At 43.7% G+C, this 19,419-nt stretch overlaps 1 non-coding gene and 2 pseudogenes across 1 annotated transcript; all 3 read left to right on the top strand.

The window, feature by feature from the left end:
• Positions 1–5,338: 5,338 nt before the first annotated feature.
• LOC142716127 (U2 spliceosomal RNA) lies at positions 5,339–5,534 on the top strand. Its single transcript, XR_012871401.1, has one exon. It is a non-coding gene; the product is annotated as a U2 spliceosomal RNA (small nuclear RNA).
• Positions 5,535–11,916: 6,382 nt separating this feature from the next.
• LOC142716096 (U2 spliceosomal RNA) lies at positions 11,917–12,087 on the top strand (annotated as a pseudogene).
• Positions 12,088–18,210: 6,123 nt separating this feature from the next.
• LOC142716091 (U2 spliceosomal RNA) lies at positions 18,211–18,428 on the top strand (annotated as a pseudogene).
• Positions 18,429–19,419: the final 991 nt, after the last annotated feature.

Genomic DNA, 19,419 nt, shown 5'->3' with positions numbered 1-19,419 from the left:
AGGCAGCACTGGACTGGACTGGATTACAGCTGATACAAGGTGTGAAGGAACAAGGGGTGGCTGTGGGCATGCACTTGCTGCCGCTGCCAGTGTTTATCTGCATGGCAGCAGGGCATTTGGGCGTTGCCAGGAAGGCGTTTTTATGTAGATTCCTCCTCATTCAGCACTGCATTGTGGTGCAAGCAAAAGAAGCAAATCCTGTCTGGCTTCCTCTCCGGCCTTTATTCACCTCCCGTGTAGCTGTGAGTGTGTGAGCCTGCAGGGCCCCATGGAATTGCCTAGAAGTAGGCTGAATCGCTGCAAGGGCTGAACAGCAGTATCGGGCAGGCTCGGGCAACGCGCGTCCCGTTCGGGCTATCGCTTCTCGGCCTTTTGGCTACGATCAAGGTTCGTCCTGACGTAGCTGAGGGTGCGAGTACTTGGGCGACTTCCGGAGCAGGAGGAATCTCTATTTCTGTGGTCCAAGGACTGACAGGTGCGTCATGGCTGGAAAAAATACCATTCGTTTGGAGGTGAGTCCCACGGACATGCTAAAGAATAATGTTGTGTTCCTGGTTCGGGACATTATGATGAGGAAAATCGGAGTCCAGAAGGAGGAAATCTTTAGTGTGAACGAGTTCCCACGCAGAGGTATCTATGAAGTTACTTTTGAGAATGGGGGAAGGTGTCTGCATGTCTTTGAGTGGATGAGAACATATGCAAATGACTCACTGCTGGAAGGAATCAAAGTAACACCGTTGTTTGGGCTACAAGAGAAAATGGTTGTTGTCCATGTGTACAACCCCTACACAAGTGTGGACCTGATAGAGAACTTTTTAAAGCAGTATTGTGAACATGTGCGTGGTGGGGACAAACTCACCAATGTGTTGGGCATTTATAATTGCAAGCTCAGATATTTTGTCCGCGTCAAAATGGACTCTACCTGTGTGGGAGGCTTCAAGCACCCTCCTGCAAATTTCTCTGTTGCAGGGTTCAGGGGCTATATCACCTATGCTGGACAGCCAACCTTTTGCCGCAATTGCTTTCAGTTTGGCCACACAAAAGATAGTTGTGAGAAGGGCCAGGTGTGCAGAAACTGCAAGAAAGTTGGACACCATGCTGGAAGTTGCACCCAAGGCAGAGTGTGTGATTTGTGTGGAGCCGACACCCACCTGTACAGAGATTGCCCAGCTGTCATACAAAGGAGGGAGGAGGCGTGGAGCAGAAGTATGCAAATTGGAAGGGAGGCGGCCTCCAGACAGAGTGAGGCTGAAGTGGAAAGAGAAATGGAGAGAGTCCAGAGGGAAGTGTCCAGAGAGGAAAATGCAGCCCAGGATGTTGCAGCAGCAGCAGTAGAACCTGTAGTGCCCAATATTGTGGAGGAAACACAAATGGAGGACGTTATCCGCCAACTGGAGGAGGTAATTGACGGAGTTGTGAGTCCAGTTCACCCCTCGGATCCGGCAAACATTGAGATGTTCTCATCAAGCAATGAGACTAGTTTGTGTCACAGGGAGGGTGGTGGGAAACAAAAAAATGAGAACGAAGACAGTGATGAGTTTGTACAAGTGGAGACCAAAAGAAGAAAAAGATCCGCCAAAAAAAATGGTGGTGAGACGAGTTCGGAGACGGTCTCTGAAACTGACAAAAACCCGTTTGATGCGTTACAGGCACAGGACCCAGATTCTGATTAAAGTGGCTAAAAGTTATGCAACTGTATAAGCTTTTTGTTATGTTTAAGTTTTGGTGTTTAATATGCCTGTAAAGTTTATTTTTCCTCAGAGTCTTGCAGGAAGTGAGGAATGTCAGAGCCTGGGTATGGTAAGGCAATAACTGGGAACTGCTGACTTTTTGGTGCAATGGGTTTTATTATTTGTTCACAGAATGTGAGGGTCTTTAAGAACAAGGCTAGGAGAACTGCAATTTTAAGTTTTCTTAGGCAGGAAAATGCGTCTATTTTTTGTTTGCAGGAGTGTGGCATTGAATGTGCGATAAGTCCTGACGAATGGCAGTGTGGGAGTGCGGTGTGGTCTGGAAGTGTGAGTAATAAAAATGATGGGGTGGGAATTTTGATAAAATCTAAAGAAATTACTCTAGATAGTTACATTGTAGTAGAGGAGGGGAGGTGTGTATCCGCAATATTAAAATATAATAATGTGAATTTTAAATTAATTAATGTTTACGCGTCCGCAAATAAAAATGAAAGGGCAGCATTATTTGAAAAAATGAAATTTTATGTTCAGGGTAGAATGCCTGTTATCATTATTGGGGATATGAATTGTGATCTGTCTAAACGTTCTTTTGATGTGTCTGGGAAAATTTTGTCTGATTTAATTTGTGATTTTAGGTTGGGGGATATTCAGAATCTGTGTAAAATTGACCCAGAATTAAAAACATACCATTCTGATAGAGGGGGTATCCACTCCAAATTAGATTATTGTTTACTGTCCGAAAATGTGAAGTCAGTAAGTTATAGACAGAAGCCTGTAATGTATTCGGACCATGATGCATTGTTCTGTGGGGTTGATGTTGGGATGAGTGGTACGTATGGGAGAGGATTGTGGAAGCTCAACATAAGTCATCTAGATAGTGTGGATGTGAGGGAGCAGTATGAACGGTTGTATGCAGTGTGGAGTGAAAAACAAAGTGAATTTGGAGATATACTTTTGTGGTGGGAGTGGGTGAAATGTAAAACAAAGTCCTTTTTCAAAACTGTTGGATATAAAGCAGGTACAATTAGAAGGAGAAATTATGTCAGACTGAATTCAAGATTGAGGTTTTTGTATAGATTGAGAGAGGAAGGAATGGATGTTGAGGATGAAATTGTGGGTGTGAGAAGGGAAATTAAAAATTTTTTGTCTGAAAAGGGGAGGAACATTATTTTCAGAGCAAAGTTGGATAAAATGGAACAGGATGAGAAGTGTTCGCGTTTCTTCTTTAAGAAAGTTTTTTCAAAGAAACCAGCAATTGAGGTTGTTTTGAAAGAAGATGGAAGTGAAGTGTGCGGTGATGAGGTGAGTGAGGAGATTGCAAAGTTTTATGAAGATTTGTATGCGGTGAAATGGAGGGATGAGAATTTGGAGAGTGAAGTTTTGAGTGTGTTAGAAAATAAGCTTGGGGAGAGTGAGAAAGAGATGATTATGCGTAAGGTGTCTAGTGAGGAAGTATGGGAAGTGGTGGAGAGAATGGCAGCAAATAAGACGCCTGGAGAGGATGGTTTGCCAATAGAATTTTATCGTGTGATGTGGAAGGTCATAGGGAAGGATGTTGTGAGAGTGTGTGAATATATGTGGGAGCATATGGAAATTGCAAAGGGTATGAAGAGTGGTGTGGTGGTCTTGATCCCAAAGAAAGGGGATATAAGAAACTTGAAAAATTGGCGTCCAATAAGTCTACTTAATTGTGACTATAAAATATATGCAAAAATGATTGCAAATAGGATGAAGAGTGTTGTTGAGAGTGTAGTGGGGGATGATCAGTTCTGTGCTGTGCCTGGGCGTCGTATCCAAGAGTGTCTGTGTTTGTTGAGAGATTGTCTGTGGGATTGTAAGAGTAGAAAGAAGGATGTGTTTGTGCTGTCTCTAGATTTTGAGAAGGCATACGATAGGTTGGCACATAATTTTTTGTTCAGAGTATTGTTACGTATGGGGTTTCCGAGTGATTTTGTTGGAAGAGTGAGAAGTTTGTATCAGGGAATATATAGTAGTGTGCTTGTAAATGGAAGATTAGGAAGGAGAGTGAATGTTTGTTCTGGTGTTAGACAGGGATGTCCACTGTCACCTGTTGTCTTTATTTGCGCAATAGAGCCGTTGCTTTGTCTTATTAGGCGTGACAAAGTAGTAAGGGGAGTTTTTTTGCCCGGTAGTGATGGAAGACAAGTAAAGGTGAGTGGTTATATGGATGATGTGTGTGTGGTGTGTGATTCTGAATGTTCGGTGAAGAGAGTTAAGTTGTTAGTGTCTATTTTTTGTGGAGCATCTGCCTTTAAGGTCAATTGGTTGAAGAGTGAATGTAAATGTTTTGGTAGCAGGGAGATGTCAGATGATGTGGGAGTAAATAAAGTGACTGGTCCTATTAAGATCTTGGGGGTTAAATTTGATGATAAATTAGATGGGAGGGAAAGTTGGGAGGATGCAAAAAAGAAAGTAGAGGTCAGGCTAAATTTTTGGAAGTTGAGAAGCCTTTCTTTCATAGGGAAAATTGTGGTGATCAAAAGTGTGGTATTGCCTATTTTTTTGTACATTGCAATGATTTTTCCACCAGATAATATGTGCTTGAGGAGAGTAAATAGGGTTTTATTTATTTTTTTCTGGGGTTCCAAAATGGAACGGTTGAGAAGAGAGGTAGTGGTGAAAAGTTGGAAAAATGGTGGGATGAGTTTTCCAAATTTAGAAGTATATTTTGGAGTTAATATGTTGGTATTTTTATTGGTAATAATTGATAGGGATCGGAAGGTGTCTTGTATGTCTAAATATTTGGGCGGAAGAATTTTTGTTAGGCTGAAATGGTATCAGCCTGGTTTGAATAAACCTGTGTCGGGTGAAATTCCCAAGTGGTATGAGTGGGTAGTGAAGTTCTTGGAGAAGTTTGAGTTGCGAGAAGTTGAAAAGAATGTGTTGAAAAATAAACGGGTGGTTTTGAGAATGATTGAGAGTAAGGAAGTAGTGAGCGGGATAAATACTGTGAGAGGTGGTGATGTGCAAAGGGTGTGGAAGAAAATTAGAATGGATGGTATGTCAAACAAACAGAGAGAAATAGTATGGCAGAGTTTGCATGGTGTGTTGCCTGTGCGTGAATTTCAGAGAAATAGGGGTCTTGTGAGAGAAGAAAGATGTCCAAGAGAGAGTTGTAATGGGTGTGAAAATATTGTCCATTTGTTTTGGAACTGTAAGTTTGCGAGAGATGTTATTAAGAGGTTGGGGCCTTTATGTAAAGAACTAACAGGGGTTAATTTCATGACATTCGAGTGTTTGATGTTTGGGTTGAGTGTATGTGGTGGTGTGAAGGAGAGAGTACTGTGGCTGTTCTTGGCGTGTATTAAAGAAGTTTTGTGGGATGTGAGGAATGTCTATGTGTATAGGAGAAAGGAATTGAGTGTGAATGACAGTGTTAGGATGGTGTTAGGTAAACTTTATGTTTGTTTTTTGTGGGATAAAAAAAAGGGTGGGATGGATGCGGAGGGAATCTGGAAGGTCAAAAAATGGCTAGATGTTGTTGACCTGTATTGATTTTTTCATGCCTGTATTATGTATGTTATAAATGTTATGTAATTAATGAATATGTAATAAAGCCTGGTGATGACAGGGTGATGAGGTATACGAGTACCAGTATCACAGAGAGTATAGATGTATGTACTCTCAACCCTATCTGAGGGTTTAAAAAAAAAAAAAAAAAAAAAAAAATCTGTTCTTATCAGTTTAATATCTGATACGTCCCCTATCTGGGGACCATATATTAAATGGATTTTTAGAACAGGGAGATGGAAATAGAGCTTGCTCTGTCCACTCCACGCATTGACCTGGTATTGCAGTATTTCCTTATGTGTTGACTAAAATCAGATTCCAAAAGTGTTTTTTGTGTTTGCCATTGTTTCTGTCTTTCTGAAGGGATCTCCCCTTTTAATCCCATTATTTCAACACATGTTGGACAATGCATGAGTGATAATGAGCTAATTGATTAAATGCAATTAATGAATACATTGCCACCTCTTGTTTTGTGTCGTCTGTGTGTCTGTGTTTCCGGCATTTCACATTGGAACAGCTCATTCACCTTCCTTGTCTTCTCTCCGCCCTCCCTTTTAGGTAAGTTAAAGAGCTGCACCTGAGCCAGCCACTGATTGATGCAGCACCACAGTCAAATAGTGGAGTGGAGTAGGGGAACAGCAAACAGCCATTAAAGCCGCCCGCCCGCCCGCCACAATGGACCTACCTGTGTACACTAGATGGATGTGATGGAATGTACTGTTGTCCCTACATTTCAAGAAGGAGTAAGAATTGCAGTTGCAACAAAGCCTTGCTTGCCTACAAAGAGAGCAGCAATTTGGATTTGTTACTATGTTACCTAGAAGAATAACAAACTGTGCAAGGATGGAGGTTGTAGGAGCAAGGAGACGTTGTCTGTAAAGTTGGTGGATGCTTATTTTCCATTTTGCAGTCCCTTGTCTCCCTCTTGTGGCCTCCTGGAGGCAACTAGCTGTGCAAAAAAAGACAGCCTGGCGGCCGGCTGTTGCAGTGTTGCCCTCTCAGGCAACACTGAGTGACTGACTGAGCCGCACCGTCTTATATAAAGTTCAGACGGAACTTTGCACGTGTCATAGTGGAGCCCTGAGGAGCCAGAGCCAGCTTTCTGACATCATAATGGGGCCTCAGAGATAAAAGCCTGGGCCCAGGCAGTGTTGGTCAGTGCTGCTCAGCAGGCAGCACTGGACTGGACTGGATTACAGCTGATACAAGGTGTGAAGGAACAAGGGGTGGCTGTGGGCATGCACTTGCTGCCGCTGCCAGTGTTTATCTGCATGGCAGCAGGGCATTTGGGCGTTGCCAGGAAGGCGTTTTTATGTAGATTCCTCCTCTTTCAGCACTGCATTGTGGTGCAAGCAAAAGAAGCAAATCCTGTCTGGCTTCCTCTCCGGCCTTTATTCACCTCCCGTGTAGCTGTGAGTGTGTGAGCCTGCAGGGCCCCATGGAATTGCCTAGAAGTAGGCTGAATCGCTGCAAGGGCTGAACAGCAGTATCGGGCAGGCTCGGGCAACGCGCGGCCCGTTCGGGTTATCGCTTCTCGGCCTTCTGGCTAAGATCAATTGGATTTATCCAGGAGACTTGTCAGGAGGTGCTTCCGGTACCCTTTCTCTCGGCCTGGGGGGATCGTCTGGGTTCATAGCCCAGACTTCACCCCCCTGTCGCTATTGGGAGAAAGGCCTAGTCCGGGAGCAACGGGAAGGGATCCCCAGGCAATCGGCCTGTTTCCTGCCAGACGGGAGAGATGCCAGCCAGGATTTCGTACGCATCGGGTGAGGCCCGGATGAAGAATACTATTCGTATTGAAGTGGAGGAAAGACACAGACCAAAGAAGAACTTGGAATTTATCGCCAGAGAAGTGCTTTTGGGTTCGCTTGGACTACATCACAGGGATATTTTTTGCTTCCAGGACAACGAAGCCAAAGGAACCCACACCATCACCTTCCAGGATCTCGGGTGCTGCCAGAACGTCGTAAAGAAGGTAAACGAACTAATGTATGATGAAAAGTTTGATGGACTAGAGTTCGTATTACTTTTTGCCTATGATGAGATCCCTCTGGTAGTCTATCTCTACAATCCCCATGTAGAGACTGATGATATAACCACTTACCTTCAGAGATATTGTGATGACGTAAAATTTATGAACAAAATTAATAATGCTGTTGGATTTTGGGGAGGCAAGCAAAAATTTTTGGTCCGCTTAAAAAAAGACCCAGAGGGAATCGGAGGCATGCAGCACCCACCCTCTACCGTAGTTATTGGGAAAAGCAGAGGTTATATATTTTACCCGGGTATGCCCACATATTGCCGGCAGTGTGGACGCTTTGGACATACCCAGGTTTCCTGCAAAGATGAGAAGTTGGATAGGTGCAATAATTGTGGCCAATACGGACATCAAATGAAGAGTTGCCCCAAAGAGAGACTGTGCAATTTATGTGGGGGCAAGGGCCACATGTTCAGGGATTGCCCCAGCAGAGCCAGGAATCGTACCTACGCTGACACGGTGAAGAGTTTTGTGAAATCCACACCTGGGTCAGAGCCAAAGCGATCTTCAGTAACGTCTGCTGAGGATCGGGTGATGATGACCCAGGGCGCCAGACAAGAGACTGTGATTTCAAGACCGGAGCCAATGTCTGCTGAATCTCTATCAGTGGACAAGGCGATGAAGGTCAAGGGCGCCTCCTGTAGCAGGAGTGCGGTTGGGACAGAGCGGGAGCCTGACACAGTTCCTGGTCAGGCCTCTGCTTGTAAGTCCCGTGGTGTTGCCATCAGTGGGTCAGAGCAGAGGGTCTCCATAACTTCAGTGGAGAGCCCTGCAATGACGACCCCAAATACCAGCCGCAAGTCCGAGCAGAAATCCCTTTCAACACCAGAGGGAGGATCTATGCAAATGACCTCAAAGTCCCAACGTGAGAAGAGCCAGCCTAGGAAGGAGACTTCGCTGAAGACCCTTGACGACCGCTCTGAGGACCACCAAAACATCGTGGAGGAGATGGAGTCAAGCATTCCAGAGGGTGAGAAGAGAGCAGCCTCCAGTGAGCGGGGAGGAGATGACAGCGATGAGAGGGAGAATGAACCAGTAAGGAAGTGGCGGAGGGGAGTGGAACTTGACTCCCCGGATATCTGCTTGGCCGATGACCTATCAGTTGTCTGCTTCCAACCCCCAGAACATCCAGTCGCCTGGGTCTCCTGAGCAGGAGATCTTTGGTGGGCTAGACATCCAGGAGTTTAGTTGTGGCTCGAGCATGGACGATCCGCCACCATAATATGTGTAATGCCTCTCGTCAATGTCGTCTCACTGAACGTGAGACTATTAAAGAGCCCCGCTCGTAGGGCTGCTTTGTTTTCCTTCCTAGAGACTGAGGACTTTGATTTCTGCTTGTTACAGGAGTGTGGATTTCAACACGCAATAGACTATTCGGACATTAAAAAAGATTGGAAGCTGGGTCCTTCCGTGTGGTCCGGCTCCAATGAAAATAGATCTGCTGGGGTAGGACTGCTCTGCCGTGGCTTTTCTACTATTATACATTCTGTGACTGAGATTTTACCTGGCAGAGCAATAGTAGTCCACCTGAATTTTAATGGCTTCGTATTTTAAATGTATATGCCTCTCCTGATAAGCAGGAGAGGGCGGAGTTAATGCAAATTTTACCATTGTTTTGTGTTGGGTCATCCCCCTTATTAGTAGGAGGAGATTTCAATTGTATATGTGAAGGAGAATGCCGGCAGGGGGGTGACCCTCTCCGCAAACTAGATAAGACCTCTTACCTGCTTAAGAATTTTTTATGCGATTTTAAGCTGAGGGATGCCTGGAAGTTGCTCTTGCCGGCAGACCTAGGCCACACATGGTCCAATGGGAGAGTGGCTTCTAGGATCGATTTTATATTTTTATCAGAGGATTTTAACCCAGTGAAATTTGTTTTAATATCTAATATATTTTCTGACCACAAACTCTTGCAGGCTAAGATAGAGTTTAGTGGTGAACTGAAGGTAAACAAGGGCCTCTGGAGGTTGAGTACGCACCTGCTGGAGGATCCTCTGACTCAGCTGGAATTTGGCCAATCCTACCAGTGTTGGCAGCAGCAGAAAAACCCCGACATACCAATGCTGACCTGGTGGGAAGAAATAAAAACAAAAATTAAGTTATTTTTTATTAAAGCAGGTAAGAGGAAAGCAAAAGAAAAGAAACAATGGTTTTATAATTTTAACACAAGGTTGCAAACACTTTTTAAATTCAAGGAGCTGGGGATAGATGTGAAAGAAGATATAGAAAGTATGAAAGCAGAAATTAAGAAATGTTTAGAACAAAGAGGTAAACAAATTATTTTCAGATCCCGAGTTCAACATCTGGAGGAAGGAGAAAAATGTTCCCGATTTTTCTTCAAAAAAGTTATGGATAAAAGAGATGTGATTTTAAACTTGGAGGGTCAAACCTCTAGGGAAGGTATTTTAAAGTCTGCTCATGATTTTTACCAGCTCCTTTTTAATGAAAAGTGTATTGATATGTCCTTTTTAACAGATGCTCTTAATGTCCTTGATCTTAAGTTAGATGTTTTAGACCAGGAGGTTTTATCACGTGATATCAACTTAGAAGAACTTTTTACTGTTTTTAAAAGTTTTTCTTATGGGAAAGCTCCTGGTTCAGATGGACTTCCCATCGAATTTTATCTAACGTTTTGGGACATTTTAAAGGACGACCTTTTTGTGTTATTTAAAGATGCTTTTACTGTAAATATGTTGCCGGTTTCATGGAGGAAGGGGGTAGTGTCTTTGATTTTTAAAAAAGGAGATCGGACTCTGCTGGGGAACTGGAGACCTATCACCCTCCTAAATATGGAATACAAAGTAATGGCCAAGATAATTGCAAACCGGTTAAAAATAGTGATCAGCAAAATTATACATCCGGACCAGGTTTGTGGGGTTCCTGGGAGCAGTATTACTGAGACTTTAAATATAATCCGTGATGTCATATGGTATTCAAGAGACCGGAGTCAAGGTTTAGCCCTCCTAGCGCTAGATTTTGAGAAGGCTTTTGACAGAGTTTCACATTTGTACCTTTTTAATGTTTTAAAGAAAATGTCAATCCCTGAGATGATTTTAAGTCGTATTAAGGTTCTATATAAGTCTTGTTTTAGCCAAATTTCTATTAATGGGTTTTTAACCGAAAATGTGGTTTTAAAATCTGGAGTGAAGCAGGGGTGTCCGCTCTCCCCGATTTTATTTATATGTGCAATGGAGCCCCTATTGTGTCAGATACGCAAGGACAAAGTCATCAGAGGGGTTCCTATCCCTGGAGGAGGTGGCAACCAGGTAAAAGTGTTGAGCTATAAGGATGATGTGACAGTAGCATGTACAGACCCTGCTTCGCTCAAAAGAACCTTAAGGTGCACAGAGTTTTTTAGCCAGGCTTCAGGTTTTAAATTAAACGTTGCAAAAAGTGAATGTCTGAGCGTTGGAGCTTGGGACGCCTCCCAGACTCCGGAAATTAGCATAAAACAAGATAAAATAAAAATTCTTGGTATCATTTTCAAAGAAACAAATGATGGGATTGACAATTGAGATGAGATTTTATGCAAAATGGAAAAAAATATCTCTTTCTGGAACCTTAGAGAATTGACGATGGAGGGCAAGGTATTAATAATAAAAATGATCTTACTGCCGCTAATGTTATATGTGGGAATGGTTTTCCCTCCATCGGATGTTTTGATTAAAAAACTAACCAGAATTATATTTATGTTTTTATGGGGTTCAAAGATGGAAAGATTAAAAAGAGATCATATGTACAAAAGCAAGTTGAATGGTGGAAAAGATGTCCCTAATTTGCATATTTTCTTTTATGTCAAATTTTTCTGCTTCTGTTTTAAATGTTTTAATTCCAATGGCGTTTTTAGTTGTTTTTTAAAGTACGCTGCCGGTATGGTTTTTAAAAAATGGTGTATGCCTCCGTTGAATTCCCCTGTTCTTTTATGCCCCCCAAAGCATTATGTGATTTTAGAAAAGACTATACGAACATTTCATTTAAAGGACCAAGAAAGCGACGTTTTAAAGGACCAGAGGAAACTGTCTGCAATTCTAAGGGGGAATGAGGAGGTTATCCCTATGGCAAACTATTCCCAGACGAGGTCTAGACAAGTATGGCGGAACGTCTTTGGGAAATTTCTCGCAAATGGACATATAGACCTTGCCTGGATGATGGTCCACCAGTGCCTCCCAACAAGAGACTTTCAGCACAGGAGAGGCCTGGTGGCAAGGGCAAAATGCCCAAGAGACTCTTGTGCGAATGATGAATCTGTGCTACATTTATTTTGGAACTGTCCTTACGCACAAGAAGTTTGGAGGAAAGTCGGCGTGCTTTTAAAATGGACTTGTGGATTAAAAGATCTAACATAAGAATATATAATTTACGGACTATTTAATTGCCCAACTTTTAAACAGTACATGGTTTGTTGGAGTATGATAAATTGTCTTAAAAACGCCATTTGGAAAGTCAGAAATATTTTACTTTTTAAACGTGATTTTATTTCTGTGGACGAATGTATTAAACTTGCTTTTAGTGAAATGTACATATATTTTTTAAGGGACAGGAAAAACTATGGAACAAGAGATGCAAATAGTGCTTGGAATGTACAATTATGGAAAACAGTTTTATATTAATGTACATATTGTATTTTATTGTATGACGAACTTGTGAATCAATAAAATCTTTGTTGAAACCTTATCTGTTCTTATCAGTTTAATATCTGATACGTCCCCTATCTGGGGACCATATATTAAATGGATTTTTAGAACAGGGAGATGGAAATAGAGCTTGCTCTGTCCACTCCACGCATTGACCTGGTATTGCAGTATTTCCAGGACCGGTGCACCCTTTCCTTATGTGTTGACTAAAATCAGATTCCAAAAGTGTTTTTTGTGTTTGCCATTGTTTCTGTCTTTCTGAAGGGATCTCCCCTTTTAATCCCATTATTTCAACACCTGTTGGACAATGCATGAGTGATAATGAGCTAATTGATTAAATGCAATTAATGAATACATTGCCACCTCTTGTTTTGTGTCGTCTGTGTGTCTGTGTTTCCGGCATTTCACATTGGAACAGCTCATTCACCTTCCTTGTCTTCTCTCCGCCCTCCCTTTTAGGTAAGTTAAAGAGCTGCACCTGAGCCAGCCACTGATTGATGCAGCACCACAGTCAAATAGTGGAGTGGAGTAGGGGAACAGCAAACAGCCATTAAAGCCGCCCGCCCGCCCGCCCGCCACAATGGACCTACCTGTGTACACTAGATGGATGTGATGGAATGTACTGTCGTCCCTACATTTCAAGAAGGAGTAAGAATTGCAGTTGCAACAAAGCCTTGCTTGCCTACAAAGAGAGCAGCAATTTGGATTTGTTACTATGTTACCTAGAAGAATAACAAACTGTGCAAGGATGGAGGTTGTAGGAGCAAGGAGAAGTTGTCTGTAAAGTTGGTGGATGCTTATTTTCCATTTTGCAGTCCCTTGTCTCCCTCTTGTGGCCTCCTGGAGGCAACTAGCTGTGCAAAAAAAGACAGCCTGGTGGCCGGCTGTTGCAGTGTTGCCCTCTCAGGCAACACTGAGTGACTGACTGAGCCGCACCGTCTTATATAAAGTTCAGACGGAACTTTGCACGTGTCATAGTGGAGCCCTGAGGAGCCAGAGCCAGCTTTCTGACATCATAATGGGGCCTCAGAGATAAAAGCCTGGGCCCAGGCAGTGTTGGTCAGTGCTGCTCAGCAGGCAGCACTGGACTGGACTGGATTACAGCTGATACAAGGTGTGAAGGAACAAGGGGTGGCTGTGGGCATGCACTTGCTGCCGCTGCCAGTGTTTATCTGCATGGCAGCAGGGCATTTGGGCGTTGCCAGGAAGGCGTTTTTATGTAGATTCCTCCTCTTTCAGCACTGCATTGTGGTGCAAGCAAAAGAAGCAAATCCTGTCTGGCTTCCTCTCCGGCCTTTATTCACCTCCCGTGTAGCTGTGAGTGTGTGAGCCTGCAGGGCCCCATGGAATTGCCTAGAAGTAGGCTGAATCGCTGCAAGGGCTGAACAGCAGTATCGGGCAGGCTCGGGCAACGCGCAGCCCGTTCGGGTTATCGCTTCTCGGCCTTTTGGCTAAGCTCAAGTGGCTTGTCAGAGGGTCTCCTAGCCTGTCATACCCTTGGCCTTAGAGCATTGGCAGTTTACTGTCTGAAGCTCTATGCTGCTATAAGGGGAAGACCACGGAGAACAAGAAGGCGATCGACTGAGTTCCCAGACAGGGATACAGATAATATGGCTTCTTATGGCCGAATCCGATTCCTGGAGCGTGGACAAAATTTTGTGAAGAACGGCATCCGAATTGATATTGGAGAAAATTATCGGGAGGAGTTCGGATTGAAACATCTGGCTACAGAGATCCTGTTTGGACTTCTTCTGGTGGAAAAGAATGACATTCTCTGCCTACAACATCCGGCAAAAGACTATTACATCCTGGTCTTGGAGACAACAGCTGCCTGCCAGAACTTCTACCAGACTCTGAAATTGAAAGAGGGGAGTCCAGAGCTGGAGGGACTTAAATTCACGTTGCTCTACTCCTATGGTGAAGCGTATGTGACTGTCTTCATGTACAATCCGTATGTCACCATGGACAATATTGCTCGGTTCCTGCTGCGGTATTGTACGGACATTAAAAATGGCCAGAAGGTGATGGACGAAGTTGGCCTATGGACAGGCAAATACAAATTTTTGGTGAAGTTTGGAGCAGACCCAGATGGGATTGGGGGAGTTCACCACCCGCCTTCCAATTTCACCATTGGCCGTGACAGAGGCTATCTGTTCTACAACAATATGCCCTCCTATTGTAGGAAATGTAGGAAGTTTGGGCACAAGCCAGATGGATGTAAAGCAGAGGCGGCTGACACACGCTTCTGCAGTCACTGTGGGAAGCTTGGCCACAATAGAGACGAGTGTCAGGAGGAGATCACATGTAATCTGTGTGGTGGGAAGAGACACACATTCAAAGATTGCCCAGATAGGGTAAAGACTTGGGCGCAGGTTGCAGCGTCAGCTCAACAACAACCTGGACTGACTATTCTATCCAAGGAGCCTGCTGCTGGGCCATCTGTTGCTGGCCTCATACGGAAGGTGGCCCCAGTATCAGAGGGAAAAAAGAACCTATCCATTATCCTGAGTCCTTCCGTAATGGTGGCCGGTCCTGTAGCAGTTACAGAGTCCGATGTCCCATCCGAGGCCGAGGGTCTGCCATCTAGCGGTTCTCGTGTGACTGATGTCCGCTCTCCCAGTCTTCCTGATGGCCAAGAGGATGACTGGGGTGAAGTGATGGAGCTGGAGGAGAAAAGAAAAAGGAAAAAGGTTGAGTCGGCTGAGTCTAGTAGTGTCAAGTCGAAAAAGGCTATGAAGGCAAAATTAAAAGACGTACAGCCAGTGCTGGCAATGGAGACACCGCAGCCAGTATCGGCAATTGAAATGTCCCAACCTATCCAGCCCACCATGGATATCCAGGAGTTCGCAACTCCAAGCCTGGGGGATATACTTCCTGAACTTTCTGATTCTGATGGGTCATCATGAAGTCTGAATGATGTCCTGTCTGAAGTTGCTCTCGCTGAATGTGAGGAGTGTGAGGAGCTCTGCCAGAAGGGCTGCCTTTTTTTCGTTTTTGAGCACATTGAACTTTGATATTGTTTTTCTGCAAGAATGTGATATAGATCACAGTATGGACTATAAAGAGCTGAGAGACAGTTGGCCTCACGGACAATCAGTTTGGTCAGGCGAAAATTCAAATAAGTCAACAGGAGTAGGCGTTTTATTGAAAGGGCAGAATTGCCGAATTATTTCCTTTGTTGAACTTATCCCCGGGAGGGCGCTTTTAGTTATTGTTGACTATAATGGGAGTGAAGTGAAACTCCTCAATGTGTATGCCTCACCTGATACTAATGAAAGGTCAGAATTGATTGAAGATATCCAGCCATTTATTGCCGGCTCAACATCGCTTGTAGTAGCAGGTGATCTCAATTGTGCACTCGAAATTGAAGATCGAACTGGAGGTGCTGCAAGAAGAGAAGATAAAACCGTCCAACAGTGGAAAAATTTCATTTGCGATTTTGAATTGTCTGATGTATGGAGGAGTCTGAAGAGGTCTGAACCAGGTTATACCTGGGAGAACGTTACAGTCAAGTCCAGACTGGATTATGTACTCACATCCAAAAATATGAAGCCAGTGGATATTAAGATTGAAGACAATATCTTCTCTGACCATAAAATGCTCAGTGCAACTATTCATATCCCTGCAAATGAAAGAGGAAGAGGAGTATGGAGATTAAATACCAGCTTTCTGGAAGACAAAGTGATGCAGGAGGAATTCATTGTAGCCTATAAAAAATGGGCAACTGCTAAAGGAAAATTTCCATCAATCCTAGAATGGTGGGACAATACTAAAGAGAAGATCAAGAACTTCTTCTTAGATTATGGGATTAAAAGAGCCCGAGAGAAGAAAAGGTGGTACAAGAGACTCAACACAAAATTACAGACTTACCTGAGTTTGAAGAACGCTGGTGTTGATATCGCTGACCTGGTGGGAAAAATTAAGAAAGAAATTAAAGAGGTCATCCATCAAAAAGGACAAGAAGTGATCTTTAATACTAAAGTGCAACAGTTGGAAAATAACGAGAAATGTTCACGCTTCTTTTTCAAGAAAAGTATGGAACAGAAAAATATCATGACCAATATCGCTGGTCAAACCAGCAAAGAAGGTATGCTTCAAGAGGCCAAGAAATTCTATCAGTCTCTCTTTGACAAAAAGAAGATAGATATGTCTTTTGTCTCACACGCCCTAGAAGCGCTAGAACTTAAGCTTGGCCAAGCTGAGAAAGAAGACTTATGCAAGGAACTTACCTTGGGAGAACTCCTGAGTGTAATCAAGAGTTTCGCAAGAGGGAAGGCTCCAGGATCAGATGGTCTATCAGTGGAGTTCTTTTCAACATTCTGGAACACTCTGAAGGAAGACCTGCTGGAGATCTTCAAAGCAGCAATGAAGAGCGAGCTGTTACCTGAGTCATGGAGGAGAGGAATAGTTACTTTGCTGTTCAAGAAAGGAGACAAGACCAGTCTTGAAAATTGGAGGCCAATAACCCTCCTCAATGTCGATTACAAGGTGTTATCCAAAATCTTGGTTAATAGAATTAAGAAACACATCGACAAGGTCATCCACCAAGACCAAGTTTGTGGGGTACCGGGTAGAAGTATTGCAGATAACCTAAATACCATCAGGGACTGCATCTGGTACTCCAAAGACAGAAAGCAAGATTTGGCCGTATTGTCACTGGACTTTCAGAAGGCCTATGACCGAGTCTCGCACGATTTCCTGTGGCTTGTGCTGAAGAAAATGAATTTTCCTGAGACAGTGATCAAACAAGTCGCATTACTGTACAAAGAATCCTATAGCCAAGTTACCATTAATGGCTTCTTGTCTGGAAAAGTGGATCTGATGTCTGGGGTAAAACAAGGATGCCCCCTGTCGCCCATCCTCTTCATCTGTGTCCTCGAACCCCTGCTCACGCTGTTGAGGAAAGATAAGATCATTAGAGGGGTGCCGATTCCAGGAGGAGGTGGGCAGTCAGTGAAAGTAAGTGCCTATATGGACGATGTCAATATTCTATGCTCCAATAAACAATCTGTGAGGAGGGCGCTACTGCTAACAGACTTCTTCTGTCAAGCATCAGGATTCAGATTGAATAAGAATAAGTGCGACTGCTTCACACTGAAGGAATGGAGGGATTTCGACTTACCTGAGGTCAATACCCAGTGCGACAGAATTAAAATTCTTGGTGTCATATTCACGCCCCAGAATGATGGAAAAGAAAGCTGGGAGCTGATAAGTGAAAAGGTGAAGAAGAAGATTGAGTTTTGGAAACTCAGACAGCTAACAATTGAAGGGAAGAACTTGGTCATCAAGGCACTAGTACTACCTCTGCTGTTGTACTTGAGCCAGGTTTTTCTACCAAGCGAAAATCGTCTTAAGGAACTCCAAAGGATATGTTTCCATTTCATCTGGAATTCAAAAATGGAGAAAGTTAGACGAGAGATAATGTACAAGCAGAAGAAGAATGGAGGAAAGGAGATTATCTTCTTTAAACGCTTTCTATATCTGCAGTATTTCTCCTTGTGTTTCAAGAACATCAAGACGAATAAAACCTGGGCCTATTTTCTAAGGTATGCTGCTGGACACGTGTTCAGAAAGAGAAAGTGGATAGAGCTGCCCCTTACAAAGCCTACCCTGCTGCTACCACCTGTGCAGTATGTATGTTTGGAAAGAACCATCCGTGTCTACCAACTGGAAGGTATGGAACAGGAACATCTTAAGAATGCCAGAAAGCTGAGAATGTTGCTGGACAGTCACCAAGAGACAACAAATGTGAGTAACTTCACTACATCAAAGTCTATGGAGCTATGGAGAAACACCAATGCTCCTTACCTATCCAATGTTCTTAAAGACTTGTCTTGGATGATTCTACACGAAAGTCTCCCTACCAGGGCATTTCAGTATAGAAGAGGGCTCGTCTCCACTCCAAGATGCCCAAGAGCTGGGTGTCCTGGAGAAGAAAGCGTCATGCACTTAATGTGGAACTGTGCCTATGCTCAGAAGGTATGGAAAACTGTTGGCATTCTACTGAAATTTACCTGTGAATTAAGGTTCCTGAACCATGAAGTGGTGCTGTATGGAGACTTCAAGCATCCTGTGGGAGAGAAGAAGAGAGTGTTGTGGATTATCTTGAACTGTTTAAAAAATGCCCTATGGAAGGTGCGCAACATCTTACTGTTCAGAAGAGACACCATTTCCGAGAAAGACTGTATAAAGCTGGCCCTAAGTGAAATTTACGTCTTCTATTTGTTGGACAGGAAGAGAGTGGGTCCAAAAGCCTCAAGCTGGTGGAATTTAAGAAGTTGGAACGTCCTGTTGGAAGATGTTTGAACTGAAGCTTTTTTCTGTTTCGCAGATTTTATAAGAAATAGCTGAATAAGAACTAAAAAAATAAAAATGTAAAAATCTGTTCTTATCAGTTTAATATCTGATACGTCCCCTATCTGGGGACCATATATTAAATGGATTTTTAGAACAGGGAGATGGAAATAGAGCTTGCTCTGTCCACTCCACGCATTGACCTGGTATTGCAGTATTTCCAGGACCGGTGCACCCTTTCCTTATGTGTTGACTAAAATCAGATTCCAAAAGTGTTTTTTGTGTTTGCCATTGTTTCTGTCTTTCTGAAGGGATCTCCCCTTTTAATCCCATTATTTCAACACCTGTTGGACAATGCATGAGTGATAATGAGCTAATTGATTAAATGCAATTAATGAATACATTGCCACCTCTTGTTTTGTGTCGTCTGTGTGTCTGTGTTTCCGGCATTTCACATTGGAACAGCTCATTCACCTTCCTTGTCTTCTCTCCGCCCTCCCTTTTAGGTAAGTTAAAGAGCTGCACCTGAGCCAGCCACTGATTGATGCAGCACCACAGTCAAATAGTGGAGTGGAGTAGGGGAACAGCAAACAGCCATTAAAGCCGCCCGCCCGCCCGCCACAATGGACCTACCTGTGTACACTAGATGGATGTGATGGAATGTACTGTCGTCCCTACATTTCAAGAAGGAGTAAGAATTGCAGTTGCAACAAAGCCTTGCTTGCCTACAAAGAGAGCAGCAATTTGGATTTGTTACTATGTTACCTAGAAGAATAACAAACTGTGCAAGGATGGAGGTTGTAGGAGCAAGGAGAAGTTGTCTGTAAAGTTGGTGGATGCTTATTTTCCATTTTGCAGTCCCTTGTCTCCCTCTTGTGGCCTCCTGGAGGCAACTAGCTGTGCAAAAAAAGACAGCCTGGCGGCCGGCTGTTGCAGTGTTGCCCTCTCAGGCAACACTGAGTGACTGACTGAGCCGCACCGTCTTATATAAAGTTCAGACGGAACTTTGCACGTGTCATAGTGGAGCCCTGAGGAGCCAGAGCCAGCTTTCTGACATCATAATGGGGCCTCAGAGATAAAAGCCTGGGCCCAGGCAGTGTTGGTCAGTGCTGCTCAGCAGGCAGCACTGGACTGGACTGGATTACAGCTGATACAAGGTGTGATGGAACAAGGGGTGGCTGTGGGCATGCACTTGCTGCCGCTGCCAGTGTTTATCTGCATGGCAGCAGGG

This window comes from Rhinoderma darwinii, unplaced genomic scaffold (genome assembly GCF_050947455.1).
Source record: "Rhinoderma darwinii isolate aRhiDar2 unplaced genomic scaffold, aRhiDar2.hap1 Scaffold_447, whole genome shotgun sequence".
NCBI lineage: Eukaryota > Metazoa > Chordata > Amphibia > Anura > Rhinodermatidae > Rhinoderma > Rhinoderma darwinii.
The sequence above is the reverse complement of the archived record's forward strand: the minus strand, read 5'-3'. Positions and strand labels throughout refer to the sequence as shown.